This window comes from Cynocephalus volans, chromosome 4 (assembly GCF_027409185.1).
Source record: "Cynocephalus volans isolate mCynVol1 chromosome 4, mCynVol1.pri, whole genome shotgun sequence".
In the NCBI taxonomy this organism is placed as follows: Eukaryota; Metazoa; Chordata; class Mammalia; order Dermoptera; family Cynocephalidae; genus Cynocephalus; species Cynocephalus volans.
Window position 1 is genome coordinate 74,570,361 of NC_084463.1, and position 17,083 is coordinate 74,587,443.

Genomic DNA, 17,083 nt, shown 5'->3' on the forward strand with positions numbered 1-17,083 from the left:
CAAAATGGCCACCAGCCCCCACCCCCTTTTCCTTATGAGAAGCCTCATGACTTCCGTGGAATAGAAACCCTTTTGGCTCCTGCATAGGTGCAATTTTCCACCCTCGTTGCATCAGCCAGGTGGAGCTTCTGCACTAGCGTAATGCTCCTCCTCAATTGCATCAGCCAGTCCTGGTGCCCTACAGCCTATGTAACCTCTCCCACCCTGACGCCTGGTGCTTCTCTCCATTTTGAGTGCAGCCTGGAAGATTCCTTTCCTTTAATAAAGCTTTATTGGTACCCGGCAATCAGCTCACTTTCTTTCATTTACCACACGTATACATATATATCTATATGCAAGGGTACTTCAAAAAGTTCATAGAAAAATGGAATTAAAAGATAATTTGAATCTTTTCATGAACTTTTTGAAGATTCCTCATATATTACTCTTCAATAAAAACTTTAAAAATGGTTTTACCACATGAAAACATTCTAAGACTTACTTATAATGAGACTAAGATGCCACTTCTCACCTATCATATTGTCAAAAATCTTAAAACTTTGCAACACAGTAGTGAAGTTGTAGAGAAACAGACATTCTTACATTTTAATGGTGGGATTTTAAAATAATTAGACAATATGGAGGGAAATTTAGCAAACCCGAACACAATATTTAACTTTATAACCCTGTAGATTCCCTTCTAGGAATTTATCCAAAATACGTAACATCATAAATCTGACACAGCATATGTATTAGTTTATCTATTACACCATGATTTGTAACAGCACAGTATTGGAAATGACCTAAATGTCCATTGAAAGAAAAGTTTGTTTTCAGTTTTTCTGCTTTATCAGAGTGAAATTGACAAATAAAAATTTTATACATTTAAGGTATACAACCTGATAATTTGATATACATATTCTTTATGAAATTATTACCACAGTCAAACTAATAATTAACATACTCATCACCTCACATAGTAACCATCTTTTCTATGGTGAGGACACTTAAGATCTACTGTCCTAGCATACTGCGAGTATACAACACAGTGTTACTATCTACAGTCACCATGCTGCAACATTAGACCCCCAGAACTCATTCGTCTTTTAACTGAAAGTTTGTACCAGGTTTCAATTTCATTCATCTGCATGTGGATATTCAGTATCCCTGAAACCATTTATTGAAGAGACTTTCCACATTCTATATTCTTTGTGCCCTTGCCAAAGATTAGTTGACCATATACGTCTATTTATTTCTGGGCTCTCTATTCAGTTCCATCGGTCTATGTATCAGTTTTTATGCCAGTACCATACTGTTTTGATTACTATAGTTTTGTAATATAGTGTAAAATCAGGAAGCTGTGATGATTCTAGCTTGATTTTTTTTTTTTTTCAAGATTGCTTTGACTATTCAGGATCTTTAGTGGGTCTGTACAAATTTTAGGATTTTTTTCTATTTCTGTAAAAAATGCCATTGGAATTGTGGTAGGAGTTTCATTGAACTTGTAGATCACTTTGGATAGTAAGAAAATAATTCTATTTACAATAACAACAGAAAGAATAAGATACTTGTTGATATGTTTAACTGAGGTGGAAGAGCTGCACATTGAAAACTATAAGACACTGATGAAAGAAAGTGAAGAAAACACAAATATGTGGAAAGATATCCAAAATTCAAGCACAGGAAACTTGTTAAGTAAACTATGGTCCATCCACACAAGGGAATTTTAAGCAACTGAAAAAAAAAGAAAGGAATAAAAACATTCTCTATAAACAGATATTGAGTTATTTCCAGAATATATTCTTAAGTGATAAAGCAAGATGAAGAAATGTATGTATCATATACTAATTTTATTTAATAAACAAAGGGAAAATATACACATGCACACACTTTATTCTTTTTCCTTTTTTTTAAAGGAAACACAGAATAATAAATGATAAACTCATGAAAATGATCATTTATGAGAATGTGTGAACAAGGTGACTTCCTTGAATGTACCTTTGTATGGTTTTGACTCTTGAACCATGTAAATGTTTTGTATTTTTAAAAAGTAAACTTAAATTTTAAAAAAAGATAAAGAAAACACTGATATTGTATACAACATAGAACAAATTAAAGTAACCCAATATCAAAATTTTAGTATAATCACACAGAAAGTAAAGAATAATTTCAAGTTTATTGAATTTCTATTGAAATTTCTACTGAAAGATTTCTCTGACAGCAAACACTCAATGGAATATGTTCCAGGAACAAAAAGAGAGGGGAAAAACCCTTGAACTTTACTGAATAGTTTTGGGTTTTGTAATGGTATTGATATCATGATTCTTAATCAACTTTATCTATCTTCTAAGGTAAATCAAATAAGTAAATATACTGAATTTTTGGGAGGCAAGATTCTCATTACAGAAAATGGAAGATCAAGTTATCCAATGGGAGAAGGTGATAAAGAACCACACATCCTTGAATTTGAATTAGAGGTAAAAATTGATGATTAAGAAAAAGATGCCAAGATGATCTATTCCCTCATTTTTGTTTTAAATCCCCAGGAGCAATGACTACACTGTAATACTCAGATCTTGCTGTCTATCTCACTAAAACTAGGTATCCTTGGAGGAATAGCACATACCAAGAAGATGAAAGGGCAAGGTTGCTAGTTTGAAGGGGTTTCCAATAGCCAGTTTACACAATTTAAATGTCAAAAAAAGAAACCACATTGCAATTAAGTAATTTCACACTGAATAAATAAAAATCCATGAGTCCATAATAATATTAAAATTATATTTTTAAGAAATAAAAAAGTGAAAGTCTAGCTAGTTAGCTTGGCTGGTTAGCACTCTGTGTTATAACACCAAGATCAAGAGTTCAGATCCCTGTACTGGTCAGCTGCCAACAATAAAAATCAAAAAAAGAAGAAAAAGAAAAAAATGTTGGGAAAAGGAGAGCATCTTTTAAACAAAGGAATGACAGGCTCTCGATATAGAAAGAATGATAAAATTATAAAAGTTTTATTTTGTGTTTTGCAATGTAATAATTCATTCAGGCGAGGATCATCCCTGGATGCGAAAACCATTAAATAAAATTGTGGGGGAGCAGGAGAGTCACATAATTTTATGATATCATCCACTCATTAGTTATCAATAACAAAGAAAAAATATATCTTTAGAATGCATAGATCTGGCAGATCTTATCTTACCCGGGTAATCCAAACTTAGTGTCACATATAATAGAACAAACTGACATCATGAGTACTTTTATATGATGAAATGAGAAGTACATATCACTGTATAATATTTTTACCGAAGGGTTTTACATATTCAAGAGGAAACCATTATACAAATGCAAATTGTGAAACACAGTACAATGTTGGACTTTGTGAAGATGTAAATGTCAAAAAAGGTAAATCAAGGAGAGGAGTTACAGATTAGAGGAGTATCAAGAAATATGATACCAAATGTACTGCATAATCCTTGATGCTGGATTGGTGCAATAGAAAACATATGAATATGTGTTGTATATTAGGTAATATTGTACCACTGTTAAATATCTTGGGTATTATAATGCTAATTCTTAGGAGACATATGCTGAAGTGTTATACCATCAGCCACTTATTTTCAAATAGCTCAGAAAAAAAGGGTATGTGTGTGTGCATATATGTATGTATCTATGATCTACCTGTTTATAATTCTCTATGAAGAACAGAGGCAAAACAAATGCAGCAAATGTTAAAAACTGGTGGATCTAAATCACTGATTGACAAACTTTTTCCTGTAAAGAAACAGATGGTAAATATTTTAGGTTTTGTGGCCCATATGGTCTCTGTCACAGCTACTCAATTCTGCCTTATAGTACAAAAGCAGCCACAGACAATATATAAATGAATGGACATAGCTTTGTTCCAATAAAACTATTCATAAAAGCAGGTAACAAGCTGAAATTATCCATAAAATTGTAGTTTGCAGACCCCTGATTTAAGTGAATATTATATGATATTCATTTTACTTTTCTGTATACTTGAAAATATTCAAAATAAAAATGGTAGGGGAAAAAACAGTACTCTGCTTGAACACATATTATTTATTTGATATTATTTGTTATAAAAATGGAAATGACAAGAGTATTTAATAAGAAGTCATGTAGACTTTATTTGTTGGATTGTTATTGCCCTTCTCAGCAAGATAAAGAGAAGGTATTTAGATCCTCTTAGAAACTATTTAGATCTAGGTCTTTAGAAACAAACCAAAAACACCATTAGCTGGAGAGAACAGAAATTTCTAAATATGAAACTGCACATTCCTTGATCCTGTTGTTTTGTTTCTTTAGAACTTAAAATTACTAGCAACAAATGGAAATAGAAAGAAGCCTTCCCAGAAAAAGTATATAATTATTTGAACATCAAACTTGGACACATCATTAAATTTTCCTGTTTAGACTGCATGTGAACTCATGAGTCTTAACACACCAAAGTACATACTATACGGGCATTAGCTTTCTCCTTGAAGAGTTGTATCATTCAAGAGGTGATTTAAACATAAAGAAAATGCTCTATCACACTTCTATACATTATCTCTCTCTCTTTCGCTGATTTAACGATTATCTCTTGGCTTTAGTTTTACGGTTAATTTTTTTTTTCTTTGCTTACTAGTATTTTTAATACAATTTTATACACTGTATGTGTATTATGCATGCACATATATGTGTGTGAATACATAGAGACATATAGACGTAGGTATAGAATTAGACTTGAAGAAATAGAGGTAGAGATATATTTTGTCACCTAGAACATATAAAACCTTTGTAAAATGTCCTAGAGAACAGCTACATTGGACTGAATAATGAGATAAGGTGGGCAGTGGTCCAGTGGATCGCGTGCCACTGAAAGGACCTAGGGTCACATGAGGACAATGAATGATAAGCAGGTATCCAAAGAATAAGAAGGATGACAAAAACAGAAATTCTCTTTTTTAACAGAAATGGTTTGGATTTGAGATAGACCAGAAGAGCTCATAGCAGTTTGTGTAAGCAATTCAAATTCTCTTGAGTACTCTATTCATATATGAAGAAAAAAAAATGCATATTTTAAAAACACCTGTTACAACAGGCATAACTTAGGCTTAAAAAATCTATTTCAAATCATGTTAAACCCAATTCAACAGATAAATCTCACAGAGAAACAATAAGGAAGAGAATAGTGATAGGGGTATTAACTAAAGTGTCAAGAAAATACGAAGTAATGTTCAGCAGAGAGCATGGCTTCTGACTCTTGAAATAAGTCAACCTGAATCCTTTTCTGTAAAAATGTAGTCTTTTTAAAGTTTATATTAATCTTCAATATAAAATAATATTATTTTATTGCAGGAAAGTGGAAACTAAAATAGAGCTACTCATAATCCTTCTAGACATACAGCACTATTTCCAGCATCTGATAGAATTCACACCTGCATTTATAATTTAGGAAATTATATAGCACAAACTTTTGTATCTTTTTTTTGTCATTATATTGGAAGTATTTAATTTGAAAGGTCTACCCAATGGGAATGGAATTGTTTATTCATTGAAAATATATTTTTGGAAGGTCTTGTCTATGCTAGGGACATTGAAGGCTTGTGATGTTCTGTAGATAAACTTCCTGATGTATCTTGTGGAACTGCTTCTAGTTTAAATAAAATAATTGTTTATCACCTGACATATAGTTATGAAGCTATACATTTTTCTACAGGTATATTTATCTAACAGGCAAATCATAATAGAATAATATTTTATCAGTAGGAAGTACTATATTATTTGCAATAGTTTTTGATTACCAGGGGAAATATTCATGTTTCATAATCACAGATGATATTCACGATGCTAGTAAAATTATTCAGAGTAATAAAAACCCAGGAGTCTAGAGGTTGCTCTTTGAAGGATATAAATGTGCTTTAATTATTTTATCTTAATATTTTGTGGTGTTTGTTTCTGTGCTAAACTTATTTAATGTAACCAGAAAGAACACAGATTCCTGTCCTCCACGTGATTATCTGTAGATAAGTAGAATCAGTCATTTTCATAACTCTTTATTCTATACACTACTAGAGACTTCTCTAGGATGCATAAAAGTCATCAACAACGATAAAAAAGGCACAGTCTTTCCATAAGCATCACTGAAATTGAAAATGCTAGAATTCTTTGTCATAGTATCTCAGATAATTTGAGAGCCTAAAAGTTAAATACACCTGGTAGACCCCCATAAAACATGAAGCTTACTAGCACAAAGAAATGTATAAAATGTAAAATGGTACAAAATTAAAATAACGGTCCGAGTTTTTAATCCTCTATATCAAGTCAAATCTTAGTAGTTAAACTATAGGTTAGCTTGAATAAGTGATAAAATATAGTTCTGTCATATGGCTTTTACCAGAGAACTTGCAAATGTTCCCCAGTGATTAAATCTCTCTGTGGAATACATTTTGCTGATGGTATTAAGATGATTTTAGGTGGTAGAGAGACTTTGAAGTAAATCACGTAGCAAGAAGTTTGTTCTTTTTCTCTTTAATCCTGATTAAGGAAAAAGGTTGCATGTATTTTACATCCTTTAAACAACTGTTCATCAGTCTTTCTAATAGAGAAGCTGGTCTCAGTCTCAGTTTACAAGGCAAAAATACCTATATGATACATAATAATATTTTTAATTGTTTTTATTTTTTATGGTTATCTTTTATATATCAGTGAAAAATGATTCACTCATTACTATAAATAAATTTAAGTTAAAATAATGAGTCAATTCAGAGAAAAATACTAGTGTTAAGTCAACATAGTACATGTAATATGTGAATATGACAGAAATCAGAAATTTTGTTATGTTGAGGTACAGAGATACGGAAAATTACAGCAGTGGTATGTGAATAAATGTAATTTAGAAAACAGCCTAGACTTGAGCTATCAAAATAAGGAAGCCACAACTATCTGTGCATATTGGACACGTGAAATATGGCTAGTCAAAACTGAGATGGTCTATAAATGTAAAATACACGCCAGATTCAAAAGGTGAGTTGTTTATTTCAATTACATGCTAAAATAATATTTTGAAAGTATTGCATTAAATAAGCACTTTATTAAAATTGATTTGATCTCTTTTTTCTTTACTTTTTCAAAATGGCTGAGTACAAGAAAATGTAAAATTACGTATGTGACTCAAATTGTATTTCTACTGGTTAGCACTATCCTGGACAAATGTTCCTTAGCCTCCCAGGCACTCCATAGTCTTTCAACCTTGTGTTCCACTAATTGTCCACAATTAAACTGCTAGATACTTCACACTCCTAAATAAAGATTTTGTGAGCCTAGGTCTTTATTTTAGAACAGTAGTCTTCAAGATATTTTGTTCACGTAGTCCATAAAGAAATGTTTTAAAAAATCATGTATACCATCACACATTTGTAGTTGAGTATCTAAAATTTCTTTTAAAGATTAACTTAAAGAATTGTTAAAGATATAATTTTCAGTATGCTATTATATCACTCTTGAAAAAATCAATATAATATATCATAATTATTTGACATCTACAATAATTTATTTTTAAAATATGTGAACAAGATTTTTTTTAAGAGTCAGAATTTTCATCTTGTCCTTTTATCTTATTATACTTGTTTTCTTATTCCATTTTGCCCACAGAAATTTTTTCAGTGTGATATTTAGTTATGCTTATAATTTTTTATGGTTGTCCTAATATATTTTTCTGAACAGAAAAGTCTTTATAAAGTCCAATTTAAAAAAAAAATCAGATCATAAGATTCTAAAAATTTTTTTCTTTAGGATTGAGTTATCATTATCCTTATTATTTGTATGTGGCTGATTAAATAAAATAAATACGTAACAAATACGCTTAAGTAAAATACAAAATTTTATTAAAATGGGTGTCTGTTAGACGGGTGTATTAGTCCGTTTGTGTTGCTTATAACAAAATACTTGGAACTGGGTAATTTGTAAAGAAAATGAAATTTATTGCTTACAGTTTCTGAGGCTCGGAGGACCAAAGTCCATCTGGCAGTGGCGACAGTGATTCAGGGATCTCACATTGCAAGATGGTGGAAGTAGAGAGAGTGAGAAAGAGACTCTCCTCTTCTTTTAACACCATCAGAACCATGCCCTTGACCACCATTTTTCATCCATTCACTACAGCATGGTCCTACACTCCAATCACCGATTTAAGGCTCCACCTTTCAATTACCATAATAGGATTTCCCACCGTCTTAACAATCACAATGGGGGCTAAGATTCTAATACATAAACTTGGAGGACACAATTCAAGCTTCAGTGAGTTTTGGGGGGATACAATTCAGTCCTCTAAAATGGGTATGGGTTTTTGTTCTCATTTTCCATTTTTTCAACATAGGGGGGAAAAAAAAGCCTTGTTCACATACTGAGTAGATGAGAATAGAAAGAGCTTTGTTTTAACAATGTTACTTAATACTTCGCATTTAATACTCCTAAGTTATATTCTAAAACCATAGTTATCTATAATGAAAATGATTTTTATTGCTTTTCAACAAACAACTCAACTTGATCCTCCTTTAATATTATTAAAAAGAGGAATTGGAAAAATCAAATGAGTAACAGATTAGATTAGATGAGTGTTAGAATCTTTTACTTTCTCCCACTACACTGACCTCTTTATTGTCCTTTCATTTGGTGTTTCGCATGTTTTTCCACTCTTGGTGTTGCACCTCTGTAAGATTAAGGATGGGCTGTGGTTTATCTTCCTTGATAAAGAGTTGTATGGGGGATTATGACAGAGTCACCATGCACAAAGCTTCCACATCAGAAATGTTCCCAGGAAAATTAATTTTATGAAGGAATTCATAAGGATTTTTAAAGATCTGGAAATTACTGCCTTTTAAAATTCTGCTCACCATTTGGAAAGTGTTTGTTTACTACAGTGGTATAGGCACTTCAATTTAGACAACACAACTCTAGAAAGTTTTATATCCCATCTCATCAAATAAATGAATGAGTGAGGAAACAAAGGAATAGAATATTGTTATTTCCATTGTCTAATTTACATGAAATCTTTGGGAAGTACACTACTAGCAAGGCTGAAGAAAAAGTGGTTATTTATTTATTTATTTATTTAGTATGATTATATAGTAACATCAAAGCAATAGCATGACAATACTTTTACTAAATTCTTCGAATGTTTTTGTAAAGATTTGTGTTTTCTTTCTAGAACATTGCCCAGTTAAATTAAATACTGTAATTCTATATGAGGATACTTCAAAAAATTCATGAAATAATAGAATTAAAAGGTAATACAAATATTTTCACGAACTTTTTGAAGACCCCTTATATAATAATTATTATATTACAGCAGTTAATATTTTTTAGAACCTTCTGTGTGGCAGACACTTTTTGACAATTCACAAGTATCATTTCTAAACTTTAAAACAACCTGGTAGAGTAGGGGTTATCATTCTTTGGCATATAAAGAGACTGACACATAATCAAAAAAATTAAATAACTTGTCTAGATTACATTGTTACTAAGTAAGACAGTTTAAACTCAAATTTAGATTTTTTTTTTAAAATCCAAAGTTAATATATTATATTGTATACTGGGTTAAATAACTTCCCCCCAAAATTCATGTCCTTCCTGGAACCTCAGAGTGTGACGTTATTTGAAAATAGAATCTTTGCAGGTGTAATCAAGTTAGGATAAAGTCACACTCTACTAGAGTGAGCACTGGTAAGATCTTATAGTGTGGGTCCTTACAAGAAGAGAAAACAGAGACACGCAGCAAGAAAGCCATGTGAAGATGAAGGAAGGGATGGTAGTCTACAAAACAAAAAACATCAAGGATTGTTGGCAATACAAGAAGCTAAGAAAAAGGCATAGAACAGATTTTGCCCTAGAGCCTTCAGAAAGAACACGGCCCTGCTGATGAGTTGATTCAGAATGTTTTAATGGATCCAGTTTGTGGTAATTGTTACAGCAGCCCTAGGAAACTACAAATATCGTGGTAAGTGATATAAGAAGATAATTGCCAGGAAGTTTGGTATTAGCATATATTATTTTAATCATATATATCTCAAAAAAAAAAAAAAAAACAAACACCCTCTATTTCTTTCTATTTTACTTCTGGTTGTATTAAATTTTAGAATTTTTAGGTTTTTTAAATCTTTTCTTTTAAAATAATAAATAGCTTAAATAATTATAAACAACTCTTATGTCAGAAAACAATCTCATCATTTTATGATTGATATTTTAAGCATCATTTTTTCTGACATAGCAATAATATGGTTGAAAGAGTTAATGAAAGTACTTCCGTAAGATCTGCAAAACTATAAAGTTTAAATACCTTGAGAATGGGTGATGATGCTGAAATTTACCTAAGCTTCTGTGTAAATGTTCAAAGGTTCTCACACAGCAATTCTGGTGATCAGACCATTCGTTGAGTGTGTGTTTAATGAGACAGCTCTGATTTCTAGTGATCTTAGCAGAGGGAAATATCTCCGGCTCACTCATTTTGCTTTGATTTGTGTCAAGATGCAATCCACCTTTCCTTAAGCCTCTTCTGACTTTAATAGTCTTTGATATTTATATGAGCAGGAAAATAATAGAAAATTGTCTGTGAAAAGGCTATTCTAATCTATGCAAATAATACGCAATTGATGTGACTGCTCATGTGGCCTTCAATCATATACTTAGAAGGGACCTATAAAAAAGGTAGGTAGAGGAAAAATCCCACAATTGACTCTCATCATTCTTCTAACTTCTGTTTCTCAGTTATCTTTACAAGTTCTGTTCTGCTGTTCTTAGGTATAGCCAATACTTTCCTCACTGAAAAGAAACATTCAAAAAATTAAACAGGACAGTCTGATTTTACTCATAGTATTATTGTCTCTCACAGTTTAATAATGACAACCTGAAAAATTAATGAACTATCAAACCATAGGATTTTTTTAGGCCAGACTCCTTCTAGTTAATTGCATGCTGGGATGTAAAAATTTATCAATACATAGCGGAAGGATGTTTGTATTCATTTTGTTTTTCTAAAATAAAACAAAATCTTTTTTAAAAAAACAATAGGCTATTGAATATTTCTAAATATCCATGAGTTTGCTCACTTTTATTTTTATTATCACGCTTGGTGGTAAGTTGTGTATCAAAATACCATTTGAAAAATATACTTTTTAAGGTGTTAAGAGTTGGATGGCAGCTTAGAAATAATCTAGTAAAATTCTCTCAAGGGCTCTAATTCCCATATCAGATATGGTACTGCAATACAATTATAAGTGTAAAAAATAAGACACTGTCAGGAGAACGAGAATATAAAGCACAGACTAGTAGAAAATATATGCAAAGATATCTAATGAAGGACAGTTATCCAAAATAAACAAAGAACATTTGATACTCAACAATAAAAGAAACAAACAGCCCAATTAAAAAGTGGGCAAACGATCTGAACAGACCTCACCAAAGAAGATATACAGATGGCAACTAAGCGTATAAAAAATATTCAACATAATATATTATTAGAGAATTGAGAATTAAAACAACAGAATACCACTACACAATTATTAGGATGGCCAAAATTAGAACACTGACAACACTAAATACTGGAGAGCATGTAAAGCAACAGGAGTTCTCTCATTTATTGCTGGTAGGCATGGAAAATGGTACAGTCATTGATGGAGTTTGGATGTGCTGTCCCCTCCAAAACTCATGTGGAAATTTGATCCCCAATGCGGCAGTGTTGGAAACTGATTGAGTCATGGGGGCAGATCCCTCATGAATGGATTAATGCTCTCCCTGGGGGAGGGGATATTAATGAGTGAGTTCTCGCTGGATTAGTTCCTGCAAGAGCTCGTTGCTTAAAAAGACCCTGGCACCTCCTCTCTCTCTCTTGCTTCTCTCTCTTGCTTCCTCTCGCCATGTGATCTGCTTGTGCCCGCCGGCTGCCTGCCACTTTCTGCCATGAGTAGAAGCAGCCCGAGGCCCATGCCAGATGCAGCTGTCCCAGAATCATAAGCCAAATAAAACTCTTTCCTTTATAAGTCACCCAGTCTCAGATATTCTGTTATAGCAACACAAAACAGACTAAAACAGTCACTTTCGAAGACAATTTGATAATTTCTTACAAAACTAAACACCTTCTTACCATATAATTCATCAGTCACACTCCTTGATATTTACCCAAATGAGTTGAAGAATTATGTTCATAATGAAAACCTACACATGGTTGTTTATAACAGCTTTATTCATAATTGCCACAACTTGAAAGCAAACAATATATCTTTCCGTAAATGAGTGGATAAATAAACTGTGGTATAACCAGATAATGGAGTATTATTCAGTGATAATAAGACATGAGCTGAATGAATATTACTAAGTCAAAGAAGTCAACTTCAAAGATTACATATTATATGATTGAAATTATGGATTGTTCTGGAAAAGACAAAACTATAGAGCCAGTAAAATATTAGTGGTTGCCAGGGGTTGAGGAGAGGGGGATTAATAGCTCAAGCACAGGGGATTTTTAGGGCAGTAAAACTATTCTGGGCCGAGCCTGTGGCGCACTCGGGAGGGTGCTGCGCTGGGAGCGCGGCAACGCTCCCAGGGGCCGCGGGTTCGGATCCTATATCGGAATGGCCGGTACACTCACTGGCTGAGTGCCGGTCACGAAAAAGAAAAAAAAAAAAAACTATTCTGTATGACACTATACCGGTGAATACATGTCATTTATACATTGTCAAAACCCATAAAATGTATAAAAGCAAGAGTGAATTATCATGTAAATTATGGATTGGGGGTGATAATGATGTGTCATTGCAGGTTCATAGATTATAACAAATATGTCACTCTGGTTCAGGGATGTTGATTGTGGGGGAGATTCTGTGTGTGGGGGGGTAGGTGAGCAGGAGGTAAATAGGAACTCTCTGTAACCCAACTTAATTTTGCTGTGAACATAAAACATATTTAAACAAACAAACAAGCGAGAAAACAAACAAAATATGACCCTAATAACTGACACCACAATTTCTCTTAAGGGGGCAATTGTCTCTGTTTGAGAAAAGAAACTCGTGAACTATTTGAGGGTAGAAGTTCAGACCCTAAAAGGTTTGTGTTAAGGGAAATCAGGAAATGAAAGATATGGCTAGAACTGCTCAACATTATAAATGAACAGGATTTAAGTGTGAGAGAGAGAAAAGTCAAAAAGACTTTGACAAAGTAAGGATTGGGGAGTGTGAACTAAATAGTGGAATGGCCAAAGATCTTTTAAGACTAGACGTGTATATTCTTTCTTTGAAGCTATTCAAATTCTGGAAGTGTTAAAGATCTCCATCTTTACTCCCACTCACCCACATTCAGGAATGATATTTAAAATATTTATCAATTCACATGTCATGAACAACAACCAATAAAATTGGATTCATCAGTCAATCAGAATGGACCATAGCTATAAAACTAGTTTGGCCTTTCCATTGCATGTCACCCGAATAATAGCCCCGAACTTATGCCCCAACTATCACACGTAAATGCCTTATACTAGGAGGGAATTTTTTTTCTTGTTTATATTTCTTTTCAGTGAAAAATTGGGCATAGATTCATATCTGCTTGAAACTGAGTGGTTCTGGAATAGCTTATGTGGGACCAGAAGCTGGTAAACTACAGTAGTGCAAGCAGAAGCCAATGCAGATACTGTGAATGTGAGACAGGGAGAAATATCTCACACTTAGATCATATTCTGTGCCCATATGCAGGATACTGCAGCCCTTTCTGTCTCCATGTTTGGGGGAAAAAGTATTTTTATAAAAAGCAAACATCAAGAGAAATACTGCTTCACAGGTTGTGAGCCGTATTAAAGGATCTCAGATTCTGCACACCTTTTGGATATTACCTTTTGTTGAGTCTGTACAATAAAGAAGGCTTATTTTGCATAGTTCTTGGCTTCCTCCAGGTTGAAGTCAAATAAACAAATTTGAAGTCGACTTTCTTCAGGCCAAACAACTTCGTGATTTTCTGTTCTACCTGTTGCCTCATACTGCACTATTCCAAAACTGTTGTTATGTCATGACTAAGATTTGATTCTATGATTCTTAATTTTGTTCAAATGTGGTAGTTAGTTTTTTCTGTAGGATTATGGAGGGTTAAAATTCTGAAGTGACAATTGTTTTACAATATCATTAAAACTACTTGTAGAGAGAGTTAATTATAAGATCAGAAGTTCGATAAAGTCTTTTATTCATGTAGGAGAATATAAATTGCAAACCTAACCTTAAATAATCATCAGATTTAAGTAATAATATGTATGTAATATTGAATATATTTAGAGTTATGTCAAGAGCAGAAATAAAAAAAAAACAAATTATGATATTTACTGCATTTATTGATTTTTATTTAATTATTTATTTTAGTATCTAAATAATTATCTAACATTCTAAGAATGTCAGATGGTATTTTTAAAAAATCTATACTTGATAATCCATGAATCTATTGATCAGTCTATCTGCTTATTGATTCAGTTATCCATCCAGATCATCAGAACAAGTTGCTAATAACATTTAACTTGCAATTTAAATCTTTCTAGTGGGTAAGAAGAGAATAGCTAAATCCAGTGGTGTCCTTGGGTGGGTCCTGAGTAACTCCACAGAGAAATAGGTAAGATATTTCAAATGAATCAGCCTCATAGAACTCCCTGAAAGACAACTTAAAGCTCTTTCCCTTTAAAGGTTGTCTCTAGAATCACCTGTAGATGTGAAATAGGAAATCTTAATTTATTCCTATGGGCAGGAAGTGAGCAATTGTATTTATATGACATCTTAGTCTGGTTGTGCTGCTCTAGCAAAATACCCAAGACTGGATGATTTATAAAAAACAGGAATTTATTTCTCACAGTTCTGGAGGCTGGAAGTCCAAGATCAAGACATCAGCATGTTCCGTGTCTGGTGACGGCCCTCTTCATCTCTCTGTATCCAAGATGACACCTTTAAGGCTGCATTCTCTAGAGGGGATGAATGCTGTGTCCTCCCATGGTTGAAGGGATGGAAGAGCAAAAGGGCCAAAGACTGTGTGAAGCCTCTTTTATAAAGGCTGGAGCCCTCATGACCTGATCATCTCCTGATGGCCCCAGTTCTTAATACTGTTGCATTGGGGATTAAGTTTTAAAATAAATTTTGGAGAGGACACAAACATTCAAACAGTAGCATATGGCAATTGAAATTTACTTATAGGAAAAATTCAAAAATATCTGTGCTAGTAATTGAAATGTAGCCTATATTATTATGTAGAGCATAAAGTGTTTAGATTGTAATGATCTGATATGCTACTGTAAGGATGTGGGGGTGCAAGATCTTTAAACAGTGTGGTACAAGAAATGTTTTATCACCCGATTTATAGAGAAAACGATGGGTAAATTCTCCTTTGGGTAAAAGTGGGAATTATTGAATAGTACAAGAGGCGTTATTATTTTAAATTTGATATATCCCATATTTCCCATTTAAATGCACACTTCTCTTTTGGGGACAGGACGTTAAGTTCATCTCAATCTTGTCCCATGTAAGCTTTAAGTTATAATTGTGAGAGATAAACATCTCACTTCTGTACCACTGTAAGAGGTGAGGTTAATATTTTAGTTGGATAATTGATTGAAAGGCCACAGTGATTTTTGCCTAGTCCAGCTTTAATGAAAACAGTGATAACTCAAATATTTCAATTTTGCTTTCTAACTACATTTCTAGAAGCAGAAACAGATGCTCCAGGCTAAAGATTGCTCAGAAAAGATTCTAACGAGATAAAAGAGTATGAATATAAATTGCACCTTATCTCTGATGCTTTAAGAGAGAATTTTCTCAGTGGTTATGTTTAGAAAGACACTGTTCCTGTGATGAGCATACTCGTCATTATGAGCATACTCATAATGCTCACACTTAATTTCACTTATTGCAAATGACATTTCTGTTTCTTCTGTCTTTTAAGAAATTGCTCTGCAGCATATTTAGATTTTGGCAATAGGTAGTCTTTTTTTCCTGGAAAAACATGATCTAATATATATTCTTTTTTTTTCCCTCCCACTGACAAGAGTGGTTCTTTCCTCCCAAATAGAAGAAAAAACCTTCAAATCTCTAAAACTTCAGACACATGACTCCTGGAGCCCATAAAAATTGTGTAGAGATATTTCAATCTGACGGAGTTATTATATCGCTACAATGGATGCTTATAGGTTTGTGCTCTACGACTAAACTGAAATAGGAGTTGAGGCAAAAGACTACAACCACTGAAATTCTCTTCCCCAACAGTCATGGAAATGTTTCTTATTTAGGAATAGGAGAGATATAAAATCTTATGTTAAAAGCTTCAAATATTTTCTAGTAAAGAGACCTGGAATATTATTATAAAAAGAAAAATATCTCCAAATATATCCATTCTATGTAGATTTACACATAATATGAAGGCTAAATGATTTCTTCATAAACCAAAAGAGATTTGTATTTTTCCGGGTACCCACTAAGCTACTATAACAGAGACACTAGAGTTGAACTTTATTTTCTCTCATATATCAATCCAAAGGGGAGCAGACTTTTTGAGGCCAAGTGGTCGTGCTATTCTTGACTTTTGGTCTTCTCTATCCATCCATGGCAGGTGGTCCAGTTTCCGCCATCTCTCAACAAGCAAGAAGGAGAAAGGAAGCCGGGAAGTCAACATTCTATGGTTTCAAGTGCAAAAACTAGTGGTGTTATTCATATCCCATTGGCCAGAGCATAGTTATGTGGCTACACTTAGCTGAGGGAGCCTGGGTGTGCTGCCAACCTCTAAACTGGCCACAATGATTCCTACCAGGAGCCGTGATAAAATAATATATTCTAAAATAGCTTTGCTGTAGATAAGAAAAGATGCACATTAGATAAAAGACAGTTGGAAATATATGCTGATTATCCTTACAACTTGAGAAAGTTCTGTTGGATTTAGAAGAGTGATGTCTGGTGCAAACAGGCTTTTACATTCTTTTAAGCCATTTACTGGATTTTGAAAGAACTAGTCTCATATTTGTAGTATTCCAGGGGAGGAAATAGGAAATATATTTGAAATGATCAGATTGCAACACTGGGGTGTCAGGTACTCTTCTCGAATA